The sequence below is a fragment of the Nomascus leucogenys genome, chromosome 8, assembly GCF_006542625.1.
Source record: "Nomascus leucogenys isolate Asia chromosome 8, Asia_NLE_v1, whole genome shotgun sequence".
NCBI classification, from domain to species: Eukaryota; Metazoa; Chordata; class Mammalia; order Primates; family Hylobatidae; genus Nomascus; species Nomascus leucogenys.
Genome location: NC_044388.1, coordinates 110,154,410 through 110,180,220, shown reverse-complemented (window position 1 = coordinate 110,180,220; position 25,811 = coordinate 110,154,410). Strand labels below are relative to the sequence as shown.

General features: G+C 55.2%; 1 protein-coding gene and 1 pseudogene across 3 annotated transcripts in view; one reads left to right on the top strand and one right to left on the bottom strand.

Annotated features, from left to right (window-relative positions):
* Window positions 1-1,394: 1,394 nt before the first annotated feature.
* LOC100599311 lies at window positions 1,395-1,936 on the bottom strand (annotated as a pseudogene).
* Window positions 1,937-11,922: 9,986 nt separating this feature from the next.
* Window positions 11,923-25,811, top strand: part of BRD3 (bromodomain containing 3) — a 36,180-nt gene continuing 22,291 nt past the window's right edge. For 2 of the 3 annotated variants that reach the window (XM_030818137.1, XM_030818135.1), the window contains exon 1: window positions 11,923-12,039. The gene's annotated coding sequence lies outside the window, so the exon portion shown is untranslated. Of the gene's footprint in view, window positions 12,040-25,346; window positions 25,448-25,811 lie in introns of those variants that run through there. The other variant, XM_030818136.1, reaches the window with a different exon arrangement.

Here is a 25,811-nt window from a genome sequence, read left to right as displayed (position 1 = left end):
GGGAGGCTGAGGCGGGGCGATCACTTGAGGTCAAGAGTTCAAGACCAGCCTGGCCAACATGGTGAAACCCCGTCTCTACTAAAAATACAAAAATTAATCAGTTGTGTTGACACCTGCATATAGTCCCAGATACTCAGGGGGCTGAGGCAGCAGAATTATTGGGACCCAAGAGGAGGAGGTTGCAGTGAGATGAGATGTGCCACTGCACTCCAGCCTGGGTGACAAAGCAAGCATCTCAAAAAAACAAAAACAAAACAAAACAACAACAACAAGAAGAAAGTGGGGTGTTGGCTACGTGCAGTGGCTCATGCTTGTAATCCCAGTATTTTCAGAGGCCAAGGCAGGTGGATTGCTTGAGCCTAGAAGTTGGAGACCATTCTGGGTAACATGGCAAAACCCATCTCTACAAAAAATGCACACACAAAAATTAGCCAGGCATGGTGGTACACACCTGTAGTCCCAGCTACTTGGGAGACTGAGGTGGGAGGATCACTTGAGCCTAGAAGGCAGAGTTTTCAGTGAGCCAAGATCCCTCCAGTCTGGGCAACAAAGACTCTATCTGGAAAAAAAAAAGAAAGAAAAGAAAAGAAAGGAAAAGAAGAGAAAATGGAGTGTTAAAGTCTCCAACTATTATTGTTGGACTAATGTTTCTCACTTCAGTTTTGTTAGTTTTTGCTCATATGTGTTGGAGCTTTGTTGTTATGTGCATGGATGTTTATAATTGTTATGTATTTTTAATTTATTGAGTATTTTAGTATTATATAATGTCTTTCTTTGTTTCTTATAAGAATTTTTGTCTTAAAGTCTATTTTGTCTGATATGAGTATAGCCAGGCCAGCTCTCTTTTAGTTACTGTTTACATAAAATAGCTTTTTTCATACTTTTACTTTTAACCTATTTTATTTTTTGACTGTAAAGTGAATATCTTATATATAGACAGCATATAGTTAGATCCTGGTTTTTTAAAAAAAATCCATTCTGTCAGTCTCTGCCTTTTACTTAGAGAATTTAATTCATTTAGATTTAATATAATTATTTATGCAGAAGTATTTACTTCTGTTATTTTTCTATTTGTTTTCTAAATATCCCTTTTTTTAACACTCAAAATTGATTTATTTAAAGGTTTCACAATAGCTATGTCCAGGCATTTAGGCTTATGGGAAGTAAAGTTAAAAGAGGATACTTTTTTCCCAAGGAGAATTTCTTTAAAACCAAGCACATTGCTAAATAGCAACATTATACTTGGTAAGCAATAATTGGCAACAAAATAAGTTTAATATTCTGCCCAAACCAGTCCCAGATACTGTTTAATAACCAAGATACAAACTAATTTTGTTGTAAGAAGCCTAGACCAATTTTATCAAACAAGTCCTTGGTCAGATATCCGGTTTCATTTAACGTTTTGAAAGTTCATTTGACAGTCAGTCAAGTCCCTCTTACAGACCAGTTCCTTGTGTTGCACAAGTGGCTTGAACATACCATGTTCTGTTATGAAGAGACTGAAGACCTAGTTTATCTGTCATTTCACTGATGGCCATATCATTTGGCAAATCCTGTTTGTTTGCAAAAAGCAGCAGCACTGCATCTCTCAAGTCATCTACCAGAAGCATTTTCTGCAGCTCATCTGCTACTTCCTGAATTCTCCCATGATCATTGCTATCTACCAAAAAATAAGACCCTGGGTATTCTGGAAGTAATGCTTCCAGAGAGGCCTAATTCTATCTTGATCACCAACATCCCATACTGTGAAACAAGTGTTCTTATACTCTACTGTTTACACGTTAAAACCAGTGGTAAGAATGGCGGTGACTATCTCTACTAACTTCAGTTTATACAGAATGATCATCTTGCCAGCAGCATCCAATCCAAACAGCAAAATGTGCATTTACTTCTTGCCAAAGAAGCAGGAGAAGAGGGAGGAGATGGTGAGGCCCATGGTGGTAGTGCCACTTGCAATGAGCAGAAGCAGATGTGGTTTGGGGCAGCCCCCTGCTTTCTCCTTACACACTCCCAGGCAAACTGAACAAGAGAGAAGAGAAAGAGCAGAGGAAGAAAGAGGGAGGTAGGAACATTTCACTGGCCGCTGTGCCAATGAAGCTCCAGGACACGAATTCTTGCGAAGAGGACCTTCTGGGCGACTGGCAAGGCAGCTCCAGCTCTAGCCTTTAGGCTTTGGCTGTGCCATGTCACGCGGCTGCTGCAGCAACTCCCAAATATCTTAACTTTTTTATGCCCCTGTTCCTCCACTGCTGCTGCTGCTGCTGCTTTTTTTTTTTTTTTTTTTTTTGAGACAGGGGGTCTCACTCTGTCACCCAGGAAGGAGTGCAGTGGCATGATCTCCACTCACTGCAACCTATGCCTCCCTCATTCAAGCAATTCGCCTGCCTCAGCCTCCCAACTTAGGTGGGATTACAGGTGCCCACCACCATGCCTGGCTAATTTTTGTACTTTTAGTAGAGACAGGGTTTCACCATGTTGGCCAGGCTGGTCTCGAACTTCTGACCTCAGGTGATCCTCCCGCCTCAGCCTCCCAAAGTGCTGGGATTACAGGCATGAGCCACCACGCCTGCCCCCTCCAGGGGTTCTTTTGCGTTGGATACTTGGAGGTGTACCATTTTAATTTCCTTCTCTTTTAATATATATTTTGTTTTTTAAAAATTATTTGCCCTAGGCTGGGCGCAGTGGCTCACACCTATAATCCCAGCACTTTGGGAAACCGAGGTGGGCAGATCACTTGAGGTCAGGAGTTCGAGACCAGCCTGGCTATCGCTAACATGGTGAAACCCCACTTCTACTAAAAATACAAAAATTAGCCGGGCATGGTGGCAGATGCCTGTAATCCCAGCTACTTGGGAGGCTAAGGCAGGAGAATCGCTTGAACCCGGGAGGCGGAGGTTGCAGCCAGCTGAGATCGCACCACTGCACTCCCGCCTGGGTGACAGAGTGAGACTCTGCCTCAAAAAAAAAAAAAATTATTTGCCCTAGGGATTACAATTAACATCTTAATTCATAACAGAATTCTGATTAATTTTAACAGTATCCAAACTCTTTGCTCTTATATTGGCTCATCCCCCATCTTGTTCTGATTAAAAATTATATATATATATACACATTGTGTGTTCATTGACATATATTTATAATCATATAGTTTGTTTTTTGTTTGTTTGTTTTTTTTTTGAGACGGAGTCTCGCTCTGTCGCCCAGGCTGGAGTGCAGTGGCGCAATCTTGGCTCACTGCAAGCTCCGCCTCCCGGGTTCACGTCATTCTCCTGCCTCAGGCTCTCCGAGTAGCTGGGACTACAGGTGCCCGCCACCACGCCCGGCTAATTCTTTTGTATTTTTAGTAGAGACGGGGTTTCACTGTGGTCTCGATCTCCTGACCTCGTGATCCGCCCGCCTCGGCCTCCCAAAGTGCTGGGATTACAAGCGTGAGCCACCGCGCCCAGCCACATAGTTATTTTTTAAATCATTTGAAAGGGAAAGAAGAGTTACTAACCAAAAATGTATTATTAATGGTGACTTTTAAATTTGCATATGTAATTACCTTTACTGGTATTCTTTATCTCTTTTTTTTTTTCTTTTTTGAGACGGAGTCTCACTTTGTCGCCCAGGCTGGAGTGCAGTGGTGCGATCTCGGCTCACTACAACTTCCGCCTCCCGGCTTCAAGCAATTATCCTGCCTCAGCCTCCTGAGTAGCTGGGATTACAGGTGTGCGCCACCATGCCAGCTAATTTTTTTTTTTTTTTTTGAGACGATTCGTCTGTCACCAGCTGAGTGCTGCCAGTCTGCTCACTCCTCCCCTCCGGTTCCCCTCCCCCCCCCCCTCCCCCCCCCCCCCCTATTTTTGTATTTTGTAGACGGTTCACTGGTCTCATCTCCCCCTTCCCCCCCCCCCCAAGTCTGGATTACAGCGTGCCCCGCCCCCCATCCCAGCTAATTTTTGTATTTTTAGTAGAGACAGAGTTTCACCATGTTGGCCAGGCTGGTCTCTAACTCTTGACCTTGTGATATGCCTGCCTTGGCCTCCCAAAGTGCTGGGATTACAGGCATGAGCCACTGCACCCAGCCTATTCTTTATCTCTTTACATGGATTCAAGTTACTGTCCAGTGTTCATTTATTCCAGCCTGACTGACTGCCTTTAGCATTTCTTAAATGGCAGGTCTACTAGAAGTAAACATCTTGGTTTTTGTTTATCTGGGAATGTCTTAATTTCTCCTTTTTTCTTGAGAAATAGTTTTGTAAGATATACAGTTTTTGGTTGACAAGTTTTTTTGTTTCTTTTAGCACTTTGCATATATCATCCCACTACCTTTTGGCCTTTGTGGTTTATGTCCACTGTTAACTCTATTGAGGATCCCTTGTACATGAGTTGCTTCTCTCCCTACTTTCAGGATTTTTTTTTTTTTTTTTTTTTGAGATGGAGTCTCGCTCTGTCGCCCAGGCTGGAGTGCAGTGGCACCATCTCAGCTCACTGCAAGCTCTGCCTCCCGGGTTCACGCCATTCTCCTGCCTCAGCGTCTCTGAGTAGCTGGGACTACAGGTGCCCGCCACCACGCCCGGCTAATTTTTTGTATTTTTTTTAGTAGAGACGGGGTTTCACCGTGGTCTCGATCTCCTGACCTCGTGATCCCCCCACCTCGGCCTCCCAAAGTGCTGGGATTACAAGCGTGAGCCACCGCGCCCAGCACTTTCAGGATTTCCTTGTTTTTTGTTTTTTTGGTTTTTTTTTTTGAGACACAGTCTTATTCTGTTGCCCAGGCTGCTGGAATGCAGTGGTGCAATCTTGGCTCATTGCAACGTCTGCCTCCTGGGTTCAAGCAATTCTCCTACCTCAGCCTCCTGAGTAGCTGGGACTACAGGCACCCGCCACCACGCCTGGCTAATTTTTGTGTTTTTAGTAGATACAGGGTTTCACCATGCTGGTCAGGCTGATCTCGAAATCCTGACCTCAGGTGATCCACCTGCCTCAGCCTCCCAAAGTCCTGGGATTACAGGTGTGAGCCACCATGCCCAGCCTTTTTCTTGTCTTTCAACTGTTTGATGATAATGTAGCTTGGTATGGATCTATTTGAGTTTATCTCACCTTGAAAAAACTTTTTTGAGTTTCTTGGATATGTAGATTCATATCTTTCACTAAAAATTTGGGAAATTTTTGGCCATTATTCACCGAAATAATCTTTCCTCCTTACTCTTTCTCTCTTTTTTCTCTGTGACTCCCATTGTACATATATTGGTATGCTTGATAGTGTCTGGCAGTTTTAAGGCTTTGTTAATTTTTTTCTTTATTCTTTTTTTCCTTTCTGTTCCTCCAATTGCATAATTTCAATTGACTTATCTTTACATTTGCTGATTATTTTTTCCGTCTTCTCAAATATGGTATGAAATTTCTCTAGTGAATTTTTAATTTCAGATAAGATTGGGTTTGTTCAGGGAGGTATGGCTGTAGATGGAATTTTTAATTTCAGTTATTGCTCTTTTCAACTCTAATCTTTCTATTTGGTTCCTTTTTATAATTTCTCTTTTCTACTTGGTGAGATATCATACTCATAGTTTCCTTTGGCTCTTTGTACATGGTTTTCTTTAGCTCTTGAGCATATTTAAGATTAGTCGATTTAAAGTCTTTGTGTAGTAAGTCCAATGCCTGGGCTTCCTAAGGATGAGCTCCTATTAATTCCTTTTTTGTCCCTGTGTATGGGCCACACTTTCTTTGCTTCTTTCCATGCTTCATAGCTTTTTTGTTGAAAACTGGACATTTCAAATATTATAATGTGGCAACTCTGGAAATCAGATCCTCCCTGCTCCCCAGGGATTGTTACTGCCATCTAAGTGTAATTGCTGTCATTCGTTTGGTGACTTTTCTGAACTAACTTTGTATAACCATCCCTTTCCTGTTTCTTACCTGAATTTTCCAATTTTTATGCTTTTTGTCTCTGTTTCTCTAAGCTTCATTCTAGCTGATTTCCTTAGATCTATCTTTCAAGGAACTAACTCTTTCCTCAGTTTTGTCTAAGCTTGTTTTCCGAGATGGAGTCTTGCTCTGTCACCCAGGTTGGAGTGCAGTGGCGCGATCTCAGCTCACTGCAACCTCCACCTCCCAGGTTCAAGCAATTCCCCTGACTCAGCCTCCCGAGTAACTGGGATTACAGGTGCGCACCACCATGCCTGGCTAACCCTTACCCTAAGATTTAAATTTCCATGTAGCCCATATTTTTTATTTTCCAAAGTTCTGGGATTATTTTCAAAACTTCCAGAAAATTTCATTAGTCTTTTTTTTTTAAAGTTTATTTTATGTTTTTAATCCTTTTAAACACACTTGTTTTATTGTCTTGGGGCTCCTTCTCTGTGGCTGGGGATATGAGGAGGGAACACAGAGAGGGCCATGGTGTCCCAGGACAGCAATGCAGAAAGCCTTCCTGTGGATGGCAAAGCCAAGACGGGCTGGCACATCATGAGGTAGGAATACTCATTTATCCTATGAGGTAAGTGTTTTCTTTTTTTTTGAGACCGAGTTTTGCTCTTGTTGCCCAGGCTGGAGTGCAATGGTGCAACCTTGGCTCACTGCAACCTCCGCCTCCCAGGTTCAAGCAATTCTCCTGCCTCAGCCTCCCGAGTAGCTGGGATTACAGGCATAAGCCTCCATGCCCGGCTAATTTTCTATTTTTAGTAGAGACAGGGTTTCCCCAGGTTGGTCAGGCTGGTCTCAAACTTCCGACCTCAGGTGATCCACCTGCCTCGGCCTCCCAAAGTGCTGGGATTACAGGCATGAGCCACCACGCCCAGCCGGTTTTTTTGTTTTGTTTTGTTTTTTGTTTTCTGAGACGCAGTCTTGCTCTGTCACCCAGGTTGGAGTGCAGTGGCACGATCTCAGCTCACTGCAACCTCCACCTCCCGGGTTCAAGCAATTCTCCTGACTCAGCCTCCCGAGTAACTGGGATTACAGATGTGCACCACCATGTCTGGCTAATTTTTGTATTTTTAGTAGAGATGGGGTTTCACCATGTTGGCTAGGCTGGTCTCGAATTCCTGACCTCGTGATCTGTCTGCCTCAGCCTCCCAAAGAGCTGGGATTACAGGCATGAGCCACTGCGCCCAGCAGAGGTAAGTATTTATTGTACCCATCTTACAGATGTGAAGACTAAGACTCAGTGAGGGTCACCTGTTCTGTCCTTTTTTTTTTTTCAGATAGGGGTCTCACTCTGCCGCCCACGCATTGGAGTGCAGTGGCGCCAACACAGTTCACTGCAGCCTCAACCTCCTTGGGCTCCAGCGACCCTCCTGCCTCAGCCTCTTGTGTAGCTGGGACCACAGGTGTGCACCACCACACCCAGCTAAATTTTTTATTTTTCGTAGATACTGGCACTCACTTTGTTGCCCAGATTGGCCTCCAACTACTGGGCTCAAGCGATCCCCCACCTCAGCCTCCCAAACTGTGGGAGTGCAGGTGTGAGCCCCTGAGCCCGGCCCACCTGTCTTCTTGTCCTGCCTGCCTCCTCTTGACTGTCTTTCTGCAACCACATTTATGCAGCTGCAGCACAGCTCTCTCTCCCTGTTCACCAGGGCTCCCAGGTTACACCAGAGACCTTTCCACTCTATGCCTTTAAGGACTTTACTATTATTTTTGTGCAAACAATTTTCCATATTGGGGACAGGAAGAACAGGAAAGTGAGAAGGCTCAACTCCAAAGTTCCCTCCTTTCCATGGGGCTCCCCACCATTTTCTTTTTATTTTTTTGAGACAGAGTTTCGCTCTTGTTGCCCAGGCTGGAGTGCAATGGCACGATCTCGGCTCACTGCAACCTCTGCCTCCCGGGTTCAAGCAATTCTCCTGCCTCAGCCTCCCGAGTAGCTGGGATGACAGACATGAGCCACCACGCCCGGCTAATTTTGTATTTTTAGTAAAGACAGGGTTTCTCCATGTTGGTCAAGCTGGTCTTGAACTCCCGACCTCAGGTGATCCACCCAACTTTGGCCTCCCAAAGTGCTGGGATTACAGGTATGAGCCACAGTGCCCGGCCTCCCACCCTTTTCTAAGAGAAGTTTAATGAACTTAGATCTGGGCATTTGCTTCCTCAAGTTAATGCCTCACCTTCCCCTATCAAGGTGCAGTCTTCTGGAATATATTTTGTAAATGAAAGATGAACCCACATTTGGGTTCATGGCTCAGGCTAGTAATTTAACCTCACTGTGCCTCCATTTTCACCTGTAAAGTAGACATAATCATCCCTACGTCATAGAACTGTTGTGGGATTCAGTAAAATGGTGTAATAAGGCTCTTGACACAGGGCCTGGCACATAGTAGGCACTAAATTATTGTATAATTAAAAACCTCTGCTCCTCCACCCTCCAGAGTTCTCTGTAGCCCAGCCTCTGCTTGGTGGAGACAGAAATTCATTTTCTTAAAAAGTTGTGCTGAGAGCTGGTCAATCCTGGGGAAAGACACGTGATAATGAAACTTTCAAGAAACTGGTGTATAAACTTCAGTGCCATAATGTAACTGCTCTGTGCCTTAAGGCGGGATTCCCAACCCCTGGACCTTGGATTGTTACTGGTCTGTGGCCTGTTAGGAATGGGGCCGCACGGCAGGAGGTGAGCACTTGTGAGCGAGCATTCCCGCCTGAGCTCCGGCTCCTGTCAGATCAGCAGCGGCATTAGATTCTCACAGGAGTGCAAACCATACTCTGAACTGCGCATGCGAGGGACCTAGGTTGTGAGCTCCTTATGAGAATCTAATGCCTGATGATCTGAGGCGGAACAGTTTCATTCCAAAACCATTATCCGCCCCCACTCATCCGTGGAAAAATTGTCTTCCATGAAACTGGTCCCTGTTGCCCAAAAGGCTGGGGACTGCTGCCTTAAGGGGCATTGTGGGTGAAGGAGGAGGAGGCAGCTGAGGCCCTGGCTCCTGTACTGGTTGGGGCCTGGCTCTGGGGCCTCTTTAGATGTGAGCAGGTGGCTGCTTCACTGGTAGAGCTTGGGCTACACTGAGGTTTGCAGATGGAGGCTGGAGGGCAGGACAGAGGTGCAGAAGAGAACATTTATTCATTCAACAACTATGTATTGAGCACCCACGAGGTGCCAGATACTGTTGAAGGATGTTTAGGGATATCTCATGGACAAAGTGCTCTGCTCTCATGGAGCCGTTGAGACAGCCCACAAGGAGGCTCAGGAAGTAAAACGTGAAGGTAGAGAGGTGAGTGACGGCCAAGCAGGCAAAGGCAGCGGCCTGCTCCCGCTCACAGCCCCAGCCTTTGCACATACCCCCCTCCCTTCCCAGAGCTTCGGGATCAGGTCCTATTTTTATCCTCCTGTGACAGGGGAGGAAACCTGGGTCGGGGAGATTAAGTGGCTTCACTTGGGAAATTCAGCAGTATCAGAGGTTAAAATTCCAAGAGCCTCAGGCTAGGAAGAGAGAGGATGATGGGCTGTTGGGGGCTGGAGGGGACTGCAGAGCCACCTCAAATCCCTTCTCAGTGGCAGCCCTGCTGGCTTTCAGCTGTTTGCCACCGTGGCCCCTAAACTAGTCTTCAGAGATAGTAGCACAAGGGCTGAGATGCTCAAATGAGGGTTTCTGTCCTGTTCCCTTACAGATTCCGCTTCCTAGAACTTCTCCAGCCTCAGGAAAGTTGGTTCCATGGAGCCATCCGGGCCACTCATGAGTGGGTGAGCAGTGGGAAGGGAAAGAAGGAGACCTTGGTGCTTCCATCAGAGCCAGTGCCCAGGGAGGGCCTGGGTTCCTGCCATACTCCTGGGGGTCATCTTAGGGCAGTGGGACGCCCATAAGGGTTGGTCAGCAGCCTCAGACACGCTGGCTGGTCAGGGCAGCCTGCTGTGTGCATGTACCTGGGCTCCTTGAGGTCAAGACCAGGTGGAAAGGCTTTTTGTTCTGGCCTTGGGAGGAGTGCAGTGGGGTCTGTGTAAGTGGTGAGGTGGCCATCCTGGTGGCCAGAGTGCTAAAGATACCCAAAGAGATGAGATGCATACAGCAGGAATGGGTTGCAGCCTCCAAGGTGGCCAACACAGAAGCCTGTAGGTTGAGGAACTCCACCGGGGGTTTGGGGACACAACCAGGATGATAGTTCTAAGGGACCTGCCTGCAGATCCTCACCTCCCATATTCCCCCTCTCCGACCTTCCTGTCCCTGAGGACTGCACTTTGTCCATTTTGCCAACTAGAAAGGCAAGGCTGGAACCTTGTCCTAGAGCCTTGCCCTGGAGTGTAAGAAGGTCCTGGGCTCCCAGCAGAAACAGAGGGACAGGGTTGGGAAAGGTGTTGGCTTCCTCTGCAAACTCTTCCTAAGACCCCAGGGCTTTGGGGTCTCAGCCGTCCTGCAAATTGGCTCTGTGACCTTGGGCAGGACCCTTTGCCTCACTGAGCCTGTTTCCTTACCTGTCAGCCTGGAACAGAACACCTGCCTTCCGGGTGTGCATGGGGATGAATTGTCTCTGTGCTGGCACTCGCTTTGTGAATATTGCATAGATGTGTGCATTTCAGGCAGTGGAGCTGCTGCTCAACTTGGAATACACCTGGGGACCCCAGGGGCTTGGGGTGGGTGCAGCCCACACAAGGAAACTCGACCTAGCAGGTGGCAGGTTCAGCAGGCACCGAGGAACCTTGTTTTGTTTTTGACGTTTTTATTGGGGTCTAATATACACAACGTGTAACCACCTTAAGTTACAGTTGGATTAAAATTGATTTATGTGGCCGGGTGCGTTGGCTCACGCTTGTAATCCCAGCACTTTGGGAGGCGGCGGTGGGTGGATCATCTCACGCCAGGAGTTTGAGACCAGCCTGGCCAACATGGTGAAACCCCATCTCTACTAAAAAATACAAAAGCTAGCCGGGCGTGGTGGCGGGTGCCTGTAATCTCAGCTACTCGGGAGGCTGAGCCAGGAGAATCGCCTGAACCCGAGAGGCGGACGTTGCAGTGAGCCGAGATCGAGCCACTGCACGACAGCACTCCAGCCTGGGTGACAAGAGCGAAACTAATGTCTCAAAAAAAAACAAACACCAAAAAAACAAAAAAACCCCACACAACTTGATTTATGTGTAAACCCGAGTCGTCATCGTCCAAAACAAGATGCAAAACGTGTCCACGGGCTGAACCTTTCAAGATACAGAAAAAGGGCCAGGGGTGGCCCTCTCCCGGAATCTCAGGCTGGGAACCTGGTATCTAGTTCCTGCCCCTCACTGGGCAGATGGGGAAACCGGGGCTTGGGGAGAGAAGGTCCTCAGGCAGAGCTGGGAACACCCCTAACTCTTCGCCAGCTCTGGGGACTTGGCGCCCTCTCCAGCAACAGCGAACTTGGGCGCCCGCGCCCCAGCAAGTCAAGGGTGGGGGAGATGGGGACACGGAGGGCGCGGCAGAGCGCGGCTCCTCCCCGGGCGGGGCCGACCTGCCCGCGCGCACCGACGCCCCGCCCCCCGCCCCGCGCGCGCGCTCCCGCCAGGCTAATTAGGCGCGCGGTTTGTTTACAAACACGGGCTCCCGGCAGGTGCGCGCCGCGCCGCCCCGCCCGTGCGCGGCCGGTGTTCGAGGGTGGCTCCCGCGGGCCTCGGGGTGCCCGGACGGGGGCTGCGGTGCTGGCTGCGTTCCTGCTTCTTCCACGCCGTCCTGGGGCACCGGAAAATCCGCCGCCAGGCGCTGTCCCCGACACAGGGTGGGGAGAGCCGCGCGGGCCCGGGCGGGGAACGGCCCACGGGGTCCCAGCGTTGCTGCCCTGCCAGGCGGGCGCCGAGCCCCGCCCCCGCGCGCCCCCCGGGCCAGGCCCGCTCTCGGCCGGGTCGGCGGGGCGGGCGGGGGCGCGCGGGGCGGGGCGCGGCGCCAGCGGGGCCGGGACATGTAGTCCGCGCGCCGCGGCCTCCCCTGGGCGGTCCCGGCGCGGGCCCGGCCGCGGACTACGACTCCCGCCAGGCGCCGCGGCGCAGCGCATGAGCCCTGCTCGGCTCCGGCGCGTCTATTATGCTGCCGGGGCCGGCGAGCCAAAGAGGAGCCGGCCGCGCGGGCCGGGAGGGGACGGCCGCCGGAGCCGCGAGGCCAAGTACGCCTTTCTCTTGCTTCCTTGCGCGCGCGGGGCGGCGGGCGGCGCGGGCAGCGGCGGGCCGGGCCGGGACGGGGAGCGCGGCCCCGAGCGCCCCGCGCAGTCCGCCGGCGCGTCCGGGTGAACCGGGCGCCCGGGGCCGCCGCCGCCGCCGCCTTTGTGCGCGGCCACGATGCAACAAAGCGCGGCGGCCGCCCGGGGTCGCGGCGGCGGTAGCGGCGGCGGCGGCGCGGGCTCCGCTCCCCTCCTCCCGCTCCCGCCTGGCCGCCTCCGTCCCGGACTCGGGGCGTCGCTGCGGCCGGGGCGCGCAGCCCGGAGTTGGCGCGGCCCGCGCGCCCCGCGCCAGCCCGGCCTCCGCGCGCCCTCCCTCACGGAAGGGATTTTTTTCCCCCTTTCCTCCGCCCGCCATCTTTCGAAGGGGGAACCCAGGGAGGACGCGGAGGGGGAAGGTGCGCGCGGCGGCCCCGGCCTGCGGCCGTGCGCTCCGCGGCGCCACTTTCCCCGCGCCTGCCCCGCCGGCCTCGCTCCTGAGCCGTTGCTGGGGACCGTCGCTGCGGCTGGGGCGGGGGGCAAGGCCGGGCTCGGGCCTGGGCTCTGCGCGGCCTCCTCCCAGAGTTACGGGCCCAGAGCTGACTTTGAGCCCCCCTGAGTTGCCGGATTATTGCACCCAAACCAGGGGGAGACCAAGTTCCCGTTTCGAAATCAGCCTGAAAATCGCTTAATCCGGGCGAGGGCGAGTTGGAGCGGGAGGGACGGGGGTGTTTCCCCTCCTTCCCACTTTTGGGGGCGCCGGAGTGACAGCGTGATACAAGCCCATCCGGGGAGAAATGCGCACCCCGAACCTTGTACACCCACATGGCCCTGGTGGGCCCCCTGTGAATAAAGCTGGGGCGTGCGGGAAGTCTTATTCCACCGGTTGCTTGTTCGGGGGCAGGGCCGGGATGGGGGCTTCGCGCAGCCTCCTTTCCCTCGAGGGCGGGTGTCCCAGAACTCGGCCCACCGAGACCCACCGGGGGCAGGGACCCGGCGTCCATCGTGTGGGTTCCTCCGTTGGACCCAGTCCTTGAGTGGTTGCGATCCTTAATTTTAGTTGAAAGCTTTCTGCTCAGAAATACATAGCTGGGGTTTCTCCCCCTTACATTAAACTTGGTCATTGTCTGCAAAAGTTAACCAGGAGGGGAGACTGTAGTGCATTGGTGGGCAGAGTAATTGGGCTGGAACTGCAAGAGGCAGCTTCGTGTGTCCCGTCCTCCCCCACCCTCCCCTGTGAGAAGGAACAGAAGAGGAAAAGAGTTTTCTTTTTACCCTGCTCTTTTGTAGGCTTTTCCCCTTACTCTTTCCTTTAAAATGGAGGGGTTTTTTTCCTGGGTCCTCGTAGTAGCCCTGGGGAGATCCTGGGATCTATGCAAAGTTGTATGGCATTTTTCTGGGGAAAGTGGTTTGTTACTGGCTTCCAATGGGGTCTAAGGAAGGTCTGAACCCCTGCAAGGGGCTGGCGTCAGGGGTTAGGGAGCCCTCCCTCCGGGGTCCTTCCCTGGCAGCCCTGATGCAGCCACTCATTTGCAAATAAAGATCTGTGTTTGCCGGTTTCTCTGTTGAGGCCTTGATGGGTGCTGGTGGTTACTGATCATGAAAGATAAGGCACACGCTGTGACAGGACGGGCTGCAGGCGAGCGAGGGGCGTTTCTTTCTGACCTTCCCGGTAGCCTCAGAGGCCCAGTGCCTCAGCGGGGCACCGGGTGCCTGGAAAGACTGGGAGCAGCTCCAGCCTGAGCCCTGCTGCTGGGACATCCGGGGAGGAGGGATTTCAAAAGCCTTCTCCGAGTGGGCAGTCACTCCGTTTTTATTTTTGTTTTGTTTTTAGAAAGTAGAGTAATTACTTTCCTTTGACAACAGCTCGCGCCTGCTTCGGAAGTGTGAGCTATGAATGAAGGACGGGACTTGCAAACACTGCCTGCCCTACACTCCGAAGTAGTCATACCCAGAAAGTGAAAGTGGGGGTGTGCAGAGCGAAGCAGCCAGGCCTGCTGCAGCCGGTGGTACCTTCCTTTGCCCTCTTCCTCCAGGCTCCGGAGATGGCAGCCACAGGAGCCCTGTGCACCAGGCGGCAGTGATGGCCTTCTCTGATTCCTGGTGCCACCAGAAGTGCCACCACTTTCCCTGAGGCATGGTGGCTCAGGGTTTCCCAAGTGGGGTGATTGGCACAAAACCAACAGCTATGCCCAGTTCTCAATGGGAACGATGTTTTGCTGTGGATACACACGGTACCGGGGCGGGTTATGGGGAGCCGGGGCCTACCGTTCCCAGCGTTGCTGCCTGGGAGATGGGGGCATGCCTGAAGTCGTGCTTCAGGTCTCTTGGTTTTCAAAGCAGTTAATGCAGTTGGTCAGAGGATCCTCCGCTTGCTTCCTTTACCGGTCATCAAAGTATAACTGACCTGACGGGGTTCCTGTCCTAGGCAGGTTCCTTTTTTTTTTTTTTCCTTGAGATGGAGTCTTGCGTTGTCGCCCAGGCTGGAGTGCAGTGGCACGATCTCAGCTCACTGCAACCTCCACCTCCCGGGTTCTAGCAATTCTCCTGCTTCAGCCTCCCTAGTAGTTGGGATTACAGGCGTCCGCCACCACGCCCGACTAACTTTTTGTATTTTTAGTAGAGACGGGGTTTCACTGTGTTGGACAGGCTGGTCTTGAACTCCTCACCTCGTGATCCACCTGCCTCAGCCTCCCAAAGTGCTGGGATTACAGGCGTGAGCCACCGCGCCTAGCAGGTAGGTCCCTTATATCACGAAGCCAGTACCTGGTTGAAGCTAGAAGGTAACTGGATGAATCAAGGTAGAATGCAAGGCTTCTTGCTGTAAAAGGTTTTGGAACTTATGGGTCTGCCTTGGGCCTTTCTGACCCCTGTGGCTCCGCCCCCTTGTTGGAGCGGAAGAGATGCACAGGTGGCAAAGCATGATGGGGCGCCAGGTGCATTTGGGTCAGCGTTTGCCAAGAATGGCCTTGCTCCTGTGTTTTTGTTGGTACTGCCACCTTGTAGAGGTGCCCAGCTGGTGGCGGAGCATAGGGCTTTCTTTGCCTATTCTCCTTTCTGTGAACTCGTGGGCACAGAAATCATGGGCCCCTGTGCCCGGGCCTCCCTGCTCCGGTTCCTGGGCTCCTGCCATCTGAGAGGCTTGAGGACTTGCTTATTTGTTTGTTTGTATTTTTAGTAGAGATGGCGTTTTACCATGTTGGCCAGGCTGGTCTCAAACTCCTGGCCGTAAGTGACCCACCCGTCTCAGCCTCCTGAAGTGCTGGGATTACAAGCATGTGCCCACATGCTCGGCCAGGATGCTTGAGAGCTCAGTTATTTATGTATTTATTTTGAGACAGAGTCTCCCTCTGTTGCCCAGGCTGGTGTGTAATGGCGTGATTTCCCCTCACTGCAACCGCCGCCTCCTGGGTTCAAGCAGTTCTACCTGCCTCAGCCTCCCAAGTAGCTGGGATTACAGGTGCCCGCCACCACACCCGGCTATTTTTTTTTTTTTTTTTTGTATTTTTTAGTAAAGATGGGGTTTCGCCATGTTGGCCAGACTGGTCTTGAACTCCTGACCTCAGGTGATCCACCCATCTCAGCCTCCCAAAGTGCTGAGATTACAGGTGTGAGCCACCATGCCTGACCGAGAGCTCTTTTAAAGAGAAAGTGTCACTTTGGGCCATTCACCTGTTGGTGGTTTAAATTGTCAGTCTTCTGGCCACTCCTGATTGAGCTCGCAGTGGAGACAGGACCTGTGCGTGTGGCTGGAAGCTCGGACCCTGTCGTGTCCGTGCTGTTGTCGGGTCTCGCAGCAGTCTGTGGCTGTTCCCTGCGAGTCAGTTCGCAGGCTGCCTCCTCGCGGGGCCTTCAGAGCCTGGTGTTGGGAAGATGGGGCGTGCAATGTGCCCCCGCCCCCCTCCTTGCCACAGGCCCCCGAGGTACTGAGTTTGTCAGAAGTTAACATGGTGTTGTTGGAGACAACTTCTCCAGCCACTTGGAAAAGTGTCCCGCTGAGGGTGCGGTGAGGTTCAGGAGTCAACGGCTGGATCTTTGTGAGTGTGGCTTGATAACCAGCTGCAGCATTTTGCAAAGCGCCCAGTGGACTCAGGTGTGATCTGCAGAGGCAGCTGCTGGCTGGGCCTGGAGTCTGAGGCAGAGGGAGCGCCCTCAGTGCATGAGGACCTGGGGCTCCGAGTCGGTACCTGGGAGCTGTGGGACTCTGGGGCGGGACTGCCTTAGCCTCCGTGTGAGCACTGACCGAGACGAGGCACAGATGCATCTGTGCGAGGTGCCCGGCCCCTGCAGGAGTGCTGAGTGTTGTAGCTATAACCTGTCATGTGGCGGAAGGAAGAATCTACCTATAAGCGGCTGAGAGGATGCCCTCCCTGTGCCATGCGTCCCTGGAGCCGTGGCCCGACAATCCCACAAGGAGCAAAGTGTGCAAAGGGGCAGCTGTGTGAGCCTGCGGGTCCAGGGTGCCACCCGCCCCCATCTGCCCACACCACAGGACAGAGCCCTGGGTACGCTGACCAGGCCCTCACTGGTGCCAGGGGCTGGGTAGGAGGCAAGGGTCAAGCATGGTGGCTCCGTGGGCTGTGGACTCACAGACAGATGTGCCGCACGCCCGCGCTCTGCTCTTAGCTCTGCCTCCGGTCTGTCCCGGCAACAGGCCTGGGGATATCCTACAGTCCTCAGCGTTTGTGGTTGGGGGTGGGCAGAGAACATAGACGAGATAACCAAGGGGATGGTCTGAGAGCTGCGGCCCTGCTGGCGCCTTGTCCTGGCTCAGCATGGCTGAGTGGGACAGCAGCGAGGCCAGGCCTGTCTCCTGGGGCCGGGTTGTTTTGTGAGTTTGGTTCTTGTCAGGCCGGCTGAGAGGAGATGGAGCAGACAGATGGATGCTAGGTGGGCCTGCCGCAGCTTTGTTTTAGGAAGTGCGGAGCACCAGGGCCTGACCCTGAGGCTGTGTCCCTCTAAGAGCACGGTGTCCCCTTCCCTCTAAAGGGCCAGGTGCTGTCCTCACTGCTCCTCTGAACAGAGTCCCCTGCCTGAGTCGTGGCTCTCCTGCCCTTCCCAGGCCCGTGGGAGACCCTGACTACGTGGCGGTGGCCTGGGGTTGGGAGGGCCTGACTGGAGTCTGTGGGGCCGGCTTCCTCGTTCCCAGCGTGTGCGGAGGGTCGGGTCTCCTCACGCCCCTCATGAGGGTCCCACGGGGGTAGAGCGTCCTTTGAGTCCTCTCTATTCAAGGAGTGGGTAGAGAGGTGGGTAGGGACGGAGCTTGGAAGAGGTGACAGGGTGTGGCCAGAAGGCTGTGGGGGCGTCATGGCAGGAAGGGAAACCTTCAGAGAGGCCGTTCTCCCAGGGCCGTAGGGCCATGGAGAAGCACAGGCCTTGGGTTCAGAAAGCAGGAGGCATGTGAGGTCTTAGGTCTAGAAGGCACTGGTGGGTGCAGAGTGGGGAGAACTGTGGGGTGCAGGGGACAGTCACGGGAGAGGCAGTGCTGGCAGCTGCACCTGCCCAGCGTGTCTGGGGCCATGCCCCAGGACAGCCCCACCAGTCTGCTGAAGCGCCCCAGGACAGGGCTGGGCCTATAGAGCCGGGCCCTCCAGGCAGCCAGACAGCTGCGGGAGAGCAGGTGCACTGTGCATGGGGGGCTCATGGCCCCTGGGGCAGATCCCCCTGGGGAGTAGGCGCCAGGGCTGGCCGTGCCTGCTTGGGTGGGGCCCACGATGCCCAGCTGCCCTCCCCAGGGCTCCTCCAGGGCTACAGGGGGCCCCCAGCCCCCAACTTCTCCTCTGACTCCATAGAAGGAAGCAGTTGGCTCCGTCTGTCACTGAAGGCAGCCCTGCCCTGACAGATCCAGTTTCCTGAGTCCTGGAGGGTGGCTGCTGGTCACCACATGGGCCGGGGAGGCCCCTCTGGCCGCCTGGGGACAGGTGCTAGGTTGGCCGGGTTAGATGGGGCTGTGGGGGCAGTAGGCTGGGATCCCTTCTCACAGACTCAGCTCCCTCCTGCCACAGCCGATCACAGCACTGCTCCCAGCATTATCCCGAGAATTCTGGGGCCGTGGGGTGCTGGCGGTGAGTCTGGCGTGGATGTCCAGCTTTGTTCAAGCTGGCTCTGGCCTTCTCTGTCTGGGCGACATTGTGCCCCTTCACCTCTGAGCGTCCCCTCCACTTACGGAAGATGGGGCTCATCTGACCCCCACTGACACAGGACAGAGTCCAGGAGACGGGCTGGATTGCCCCAGTGGGGGCCACCCAGTCAGGGACACAGGGACCCAGGTACAGAGGCCCAGAGCTATGGAAATCCCAGGGCTGGAGACCCGTGGGGAATGGGGAGCCCCTGGGAAAGGCCTCCCCTCGCTTCCTCCGGCACCCCCACCCCTGGTTCCAGTGCTCCTGTCTCCCACCCTTTAGCTGGCAGGCCTGATTGAGCCCCTGCAGAGCTGTGTAGCCCTGCCCCTCCCTGCCACCGCTCCTCCCGACCCATGCTATAGCCGGAATGGCCTTGGTAAGCCATCCTCCCACCCCTGCCTGTTTGCAGAAAGCTAGGACTCCCCATCCCTGGACCCCAAATAAGGACTTTTTGCTCTGGGGCCAGGCCAGGCTGGAGATGCCCCCATGGTCCAGCCGCTGCCCCTTGGCTGGTTTGCCCCAGGGTGTGGCGTTGGGGCAGCACCCTTCTGTCCTCCCTCTGTGGAGTGCCTGAAGGCTGGGCTGCTGTGCTGGCCAGGTGGCGTGCCTGCTCCTGCCCCTCTGGGTCCCCGTTCCCCAGGAGGAGGGGTCAGGGGGGCTGCTTCCGGCTTTTCTGGGTGTTTTCTTTGGTGGCAACTGGACAGATTCCCATTCCCTCCCCGTTTGTCCACAGCCCTGGACTCAGCATCTTTTCTGATAAATTCTGGGCTGGGCCAGCCTAAAGGGGGCTGAATTTCTGCTTTTCATTGAGGTCCTCCTGTGCCCTGTGGAGAGGAAGGCAGAGTCCAGGGACCTTGGGAAGGGTTCAGGGGACCACCCACAGCTTCAAGGCCAGAGGTGGGCCTGCCTGGGGCCACACAGCAAGGGTGAGGATAGGTAGGATTCGGGCCACCTCACCAACATTCCTTCCATGTCCAGCACAGAGCCCTTCCTGGATAGGGCATGAGTGGGACCCAGAAAGGGTGCTAGTCAGTATTAGGGGAGCCTGGCCACTGCCCTCCCCACTGGCTACTTTGGAAATCTCCATGGCATTCCACATCGTGAGTGTGTGTGTGTGTGTGTGTGTGTGTGTGTGTGTGTGTGTGTGTGTGTGTCAGGGTCTTGCTCTGACATCCAGGCTGGAGTGCGGCAGCGTGATCACAGCTGACTGCGTCCTCAAACTCCCAGGCTCAAGTGATCCTCCCACCTCAGCCTCCTGAATAGCTGGGATTCTAGGTGCACCACCAGGCCTGGCTAATTTTTTTAAATTTTCGTAGAATCAGAGTGTTACTAGGTTGCCCAGGCTGGTCTCGAACTCCTGGCGTCAGGGGATCCTCCTGCCCTTCCCAAGGTGCTGGGGTCACAGGCCTGAGCCACTGCGCGTGGCCTGGGTCCTTCTTGAGGATTTCACCAGAGCCACTCACTACTGGGTTTTCGCTTGGCGTTCGAGGACTTTTGTGGTTTGTCTGAGTTTCCTCTCTGGGCAGTTTCGGATCCTCTTGTGTCTAAGGCAGGCTGCCTGCTCACTCCGACTTTTACCCGACTGGCAAGGGTGGCCTCTGCCTCAGTCTCTGCTGGGCCCGGCGGGCAGTGCCTGTGGGCTCTCTAGCACGGGCTTTGTGGGCAGCTGAGTGGGAGACCTGGGGAGGTGGGCCCCAGGGAGGGTCTCTGAGCCTCCGCCTTCTCCTCTGGGAGACAGAGCTCCATCCCTGTCCTGCAGTGCCCAGGGGAGAGCAGCAGTGGCACATCTGGCTCCCCAGGCCTGTCCCCCAAGGACCCACAGCTTCCCTGCCATGGTCCCGGGGATGGAGTGCGTTTGCTGAGGACGAGGCTGCTGCTGCTGCGACAGACAGCTAATGGCCGGGCTGCCTTCCTGAGGGGGCCTTGCCTGCACAGCAAAGAGCCCCCCGGAGCGAAGTGGCTGCTAGCAGGCTGTGTGGGAGCCCGTTCACCAAAGGAAGGCTGAGTGGTGAAATTCGTTCTTCCTGCACTGTACATGCTTACAGACCCTTCAGGTTCACATTTTAGCAGATGGGCTTCCAGCCCCACCAGTGTCCAGGGTCCCTGTGACATGGGGCCCCCCTGCTCCCCGAGAAAAGGAGCAAGGGTTTACCCCCAGGAGACCACACCCCCTTCTGCTGCACATTCCCGCAGGGCAGGTGCGAGGGGTGGAGGAGGGATTGCGGCACGAAGGTTTCATGTGTCTCATGTCTAGACTTTAAGGCACTGGGGTCTCTGGCACCGCTGCCTTCCTCCAGCCTGAGTCACTCCACCTGAGTCCATCTGCCCCACCCCTGCCCCACTTCCTCACAGGAGTCCCCTCGGCTTCTTCCCCATCCCATGAAGGTGGAGAATGGGTGCAAGGCAGAACCCTGGACCCCACAGTTGCTGTGAGGACCCAGGATGCACAGTGTGTGTTGAGGAACAGGGTGCTGGGGGCCTGGGGAGAAGGGAGGTGCACCCTCTTCCCTCTGAGCAGCTTCCGCAGGCAGGGGCAGCTCTGGGCTGGCCCGTTTCTTCCAGGCCCCACTCATTTTCACCCCCCACGTTATCATGAAGCAAATTCCAGACACATTTCATTCATAGAATTTTCAGTCCAAATCTGTGAAAGATGAGGACTTTTGAAAGGTTATAACCACAATGCCACCACACCCGCGATATTAACTCTGGTTCCGGAAATACAGTGTTGAATCAGTGCCCCTTGGCTCCTCCAGCAGGCGCTGCCAGCACACCGGCCCAAGGCACAGCCTCCAGTGCCCAGCTTTGCTTCAAATCCAGTGCCACTGCCCCACCAGCCGTGGGGCCCAGGCCACCCCTTCCTGGACAATAAAATGGAGCCCTCTTCGGCCACCTGCCCACCCTCCCTCTTGGTGACACAGTGGGCTGAGCGAGGGGATACCGGGTTTTTTCTTCTGCAGCAAAATCTGGACCCTTTACAGCTGATACAAGGCTGTCTGTAGTTTGAACCTTTGTGTATCTCTGCAGAATACCGGGTTTGATTTGGGATGTCATCTCAGACCCTGGGGTAGGGGTCTGTGGAGGAGAGACACCTCCACCCTCCGGGGAAAGGCTCCCCTTGTGGGTTTGGCTTTCTGAAATCCAGAAAGTTGATAGTCACTACAGAAGTAGAGGCGGGTGACACGGAGTGGTCAGGCTCTGGCCTGGGCCGGGGGGACAGGGATGTAACAGTGAGGGGCTGGTCCCTGGTGTCCAGACATGATCCTTCTGTTTACTTTGTTTCTGGGAGCTGGGAGAAGTGAAGGCCATGTTTGTTTTGGGCAGACGTGTTCTGAATGTCCAACACTGCCAGCCACGTTCCCAATGTTACCTCTGTTCGTCCACGTGGCACCCTGGAGTGTTGCAAGGTCCTCCTCCCTTTGCTGCAGCCCCAGGGGACTTGGGATCTAGGGGCACCTCCTTTTCTCCACAGTCAAGGGGGCCCATGGTCACACCCAGTTCTAGCCGCTGGCTGGGACGCCCCAGCCCCCAGAATGTCCTTGCATGAGTGAAGCTGTGGCCTGTGGGAGGCATGACTCTCGTGCCTGCCCATGGGCTATGGTGGGAAGCACTTGGTAGACGGCCTTGCTAAGCTCTCAGCACAAACCATCTCTTAACTTCACAGCGAGGTCAGCCGGGGGTGGAGAGCCGGGCTGTGAATCCTGGTGTGCTGACACCCCGGGTGCTCCATGCCTCCCTCTCGCAGGGCCTCTGTGTCTGGTGTGGGGGCCCTGCAGTCAGCCCTTTTGGAGTCTCCACTGGACCTTGGGTTCTGGAGGGGCTTTGTGGCTGGCGGCTGGCCCTGCCCTGGGCTGCCTTTGTGTCCTTGCTGGCCGTTGGGGGTGGGGGAAGCAGGAGCGCCTCGTTCTTTAACTGCCCAGGGTCTTCTTGCTGTGTGGCCGCCTGCAGGTTGAGGAGCCTGGGACAGGAAGCCCAGGGTCTTGATCTTAGGCTGTGCCTCCACGACCGACTGCTGAGTGCTTTGCGTCCCAAAGCCTCTGCACTCAGGTGGCACTCCGGAGGTGAAGGAGGAAGGGCCTCAGCTTAGTCGTCTGTACATGTGCACAATCATTCTGACCTTGCAGGTTTGTTGCGGGGATTGCGGGGGTCTCGGCATCGGTGAGCTGAAGGGCTCGTGGCCCTGGCCGACCACCTGTGCTGTTTGTGGTATTTCTCCACTGTCTGCTCCCACCTCACCTCGCCTCGCCCCACAGAGGAGCCACCAACGTCTGGGCCAGAGGGCGGAGGTGGGGTGAGCATGGTGTGAAAGCACCACACTGTGCAACAGGTGGCTGTCCTGCTTGTGCGCCCTCTGGGGCACTCGGAGGCTGGAGTAGGGTGACCCCACCATTGTCTTTCTCTTGTTGGAACCTCCACGTCGATTTGGACCATAGTCCATCACTGATTTTCAGCTGGCCTGGCCAGTGTCTGTTTCATTGTAATTTCTTTGTGGAAGCCTCAGTTGTCTTTCCCATCTCGGGATGTGGCCCCGAGCTCCCTGCACAGATGTGGAAGGTGCATGAGCTCTGGTCGGGAAGCCGTTTGCCTCATCTCATTTCCATCGCCGTAGGGGAGGTCTTTCAAGTTGATCTGCAGGTCGCCCTGGTTCTTTCCAGTGTCCGTGTGGGGCTCCCTTGCACAGACGCCTTCTGGTTTCTTCAGCTTCTCTGTCTGGACAGTTGAGACTCTGAGGGTGGCAGAGCCAGGCCCTGGCTGTGGTTCTCGCCTGTCCACCCACTGCACTTGGAGGGAAGGTGTCTGCGGTTGGTACCAGCCCTCGGCCTCAGAGGGGATGACATGGTGTGAATATGCTGTGGACGGGCACCTGAGGCACTGAGCCCGTCTCAGCCCTCCCTCTCCCCGGGACTCTGGGAACCGCACATTCTCCCACAGGGAGGGGTCACGCTGGGCTCTCACCTGACTGTCGCCTCCTGGTCTCATCCTGCCCGGCGTGGTCCCTGCCAGGTGTTGGGTCCTGGTACCTGGTAGCGGAGGGAGCTTGAGGGGGATGCCACCCCTTTGCCCTCTGGCTGCCCTCCCTCCCTGCCCCTCCCACTGGCTGGTGCCAGGCTGCCTGGGGGCTCCGCTTCTGTGCCAAGGGCTTCTGGGGGAGGCAGGGCCACTTACCATGGTATCGTGTTGTCCTCGAGTTTTTGCAAAAATCTGAGTGTGTGGGGTGTAGGTGTCTCAGAGGGCAGGGTTTGTGTTCCAGGAGAGGAGAGGTGAGGTCACCATGCCTCGCCACTGAGGGTGGGGTAGTCGCCTGCCAGTGTGTGCCAGGGGCTTTTTACACTGCACCCCTCAGCCTTCCAGTTCTTGTTGGGGTCGGTGTGTTTCTGCCAGGTAGTGGAGCTGGAGGCAAGCTGCACCCTCAGGGCCTGTAGTGACCACTGGCATTCAGTGAGCGCATGCTGGCACCAGGTGCAGCCCCAGAGCTTTAACCACATTGGCCAGGATTTCCCTGGCAGCAGCAAGAGGGCTCCTGGGCTGGGCCTTAGGCGGCTCTGCCGTGGCTGGTGGGCTGGCGCCAACCAGAGCCCAGGGCGCCCCTCCCTCTGCCTTGTTCAAGCTCACAGTCCATGGCTGGGCGAGGCTGCCCTCCCCACCCAGGACGAGGCGTGCACTCCGGTGTCCACAGTGGGCAGGTGGTTGGAAGTGGGTAGCTTAGAGGGCCTGATCTGGCCAGGCGTGGGGTCCCGACGGCAGCATAAGCAGGTCCCCCGTGTTGAGCTGTGACCGTCCATCCTCACGCTTGGAGGAAGCTGGCCTGCAGCCTGGGAGCCTTCCTTTGTGCCCTGACCACCCCCACATCCCCAAAGGTCAGTTTCAGCCCCATTTCCTGGCTCCTGGGCCTGTGCAGCAGCAGTGGATACTGGGAATGTCCCCACCTGACTGACACCTGGGAGCCGACATCTGGGCCCTGGGAGGCGGCAGCAACACAGCCTGGGCCTTCTGTCAGAGTGCTGCCCGGCAGTCTCAGTGGAGCTGCGTGTGGTGCTTGGTGCCCGTCACTGGCGTGAGCTCTCTTTGTGCCTGACTCCTCCTCCACCCTCAGGAGCCTCGTGGGGAAGCGGAAGGACCAGGTCGTGTGGCTGGCCCCAGCGTCTGTCCTGCCTGGGGGTCCAGCAGGAAGGGTGTTCTGGGAGGTACCTGGAGGCCTTGGAAGGGCAGGAGCCTGCTGCTGTCCAGGCCTTGAGGGAGGGCCGCAAGTCACAGGAGACAGGATACAGGTCTCAGGACCCGGTCACCCTGGGTCACCCCAGGTCCCACCAGCCGGGGGGAGGGGCAGGACTCGCTTTCACTCTGAGTCACATGGAGCCCCTGGGAGGTTTTGAGGGGACCAGTGACTTGATCCGACTTGGTTTTAACAGGATCACCTTGCAGTGTGGACTAGGCGGTCCTTGTGGGGCAGAGCAGGGAGCCCTGCTGGGAGGGCTTCATGGAAATCCTAGCAAGTGGTGGTGGTGAGGGGCACTGCTGCCACGCTCTGGCCTGGGGCAGCAGGAAGAGAGGCGTTTGGGGTGACCCCAGGCTTGTGCCCGGCACAGCAGCTGTCTGTCTGGGGTGAGGACACAGAAACCGGCACAGCTGCCCTCCCCACCAGGGTTGCAGCCTGGGGCTGTGAGCACTGGATCGGTGAGATGGAGAGGCATGGAGGCAACTGCTCACCTCAGGAGGGTGTAGAAGAGGGTGGGTGTGAGGAGCTTCCCTGGATGAGACCCTGGCACAGGTGGGCACCCCAGGAGTTGAGGCATGTTCTCTCATGCTGGCATGCTTGGTGGGTGAGCTGTGTTGCGTGTAGTTTGAAGTCCTTTGCACTCTGGGGTGGGGTGGGAGGAAGTGAGGTTGCCACGCAGGGTGCTGACAACATTGAGCATCCAGCTTGGGGAGGGGGTCCTGGTTTGCAGCATTTGCCCGTGGCTGTGGTGTAACTGCCCACCGTGGCAGATTTCAGGGGACCAACCAGATGTCACCCAGCTCACAAACTTCCCCTAGTCTTGACTGTCTGCTCCGAGCATCTATAAGTGGCCGGTTCTGTGGCCGAAGCCGGCTCCTTCCACGGCAGGAAGGAGCTGCCTGTGCTCCGAGGGGAGCCTCCAGCCCTGACCTGTCAGTTATACGACTGCAGGAAAGGCCCACATGGCAGCAAGGCACGAGGCTGAAGTTGAAGTCCCAGGCGCCGGGTTAGAGCTCCTCAAGTCTGCCCCACACCTTTACAGGTAGACACGGGGCCACGCCACAGGGCCCTGGCCGTGGTTGGAGGCCTGCATGCGTTCTCCACTGTGCAGTGTTCCTATGGGCGCTCTCAACTGTCCATGCCCTCCTGGGACACGAAGGGTGGTGGTGGCCTCCTCCTGCCAGCCCTGCCTGTGGCCAGCCATTCGGGGCCAGGGAAGCCCCAGCATCTCACCTGTGCAGAGCTCCCTGTGGTCAGCTGGGGTGCGGAGTTCAGCAGGGTCTGAGCCGCCGCTCCCGCCTCTCTGATTGGCCGAGAGCCGGGCCGGGTCACAGCCACGCTGCCATCACAAACCTGGGCTTGTTCTCCTGGCTACGGTAGAACCTCACTGCTTGGCCTTGCTCAAG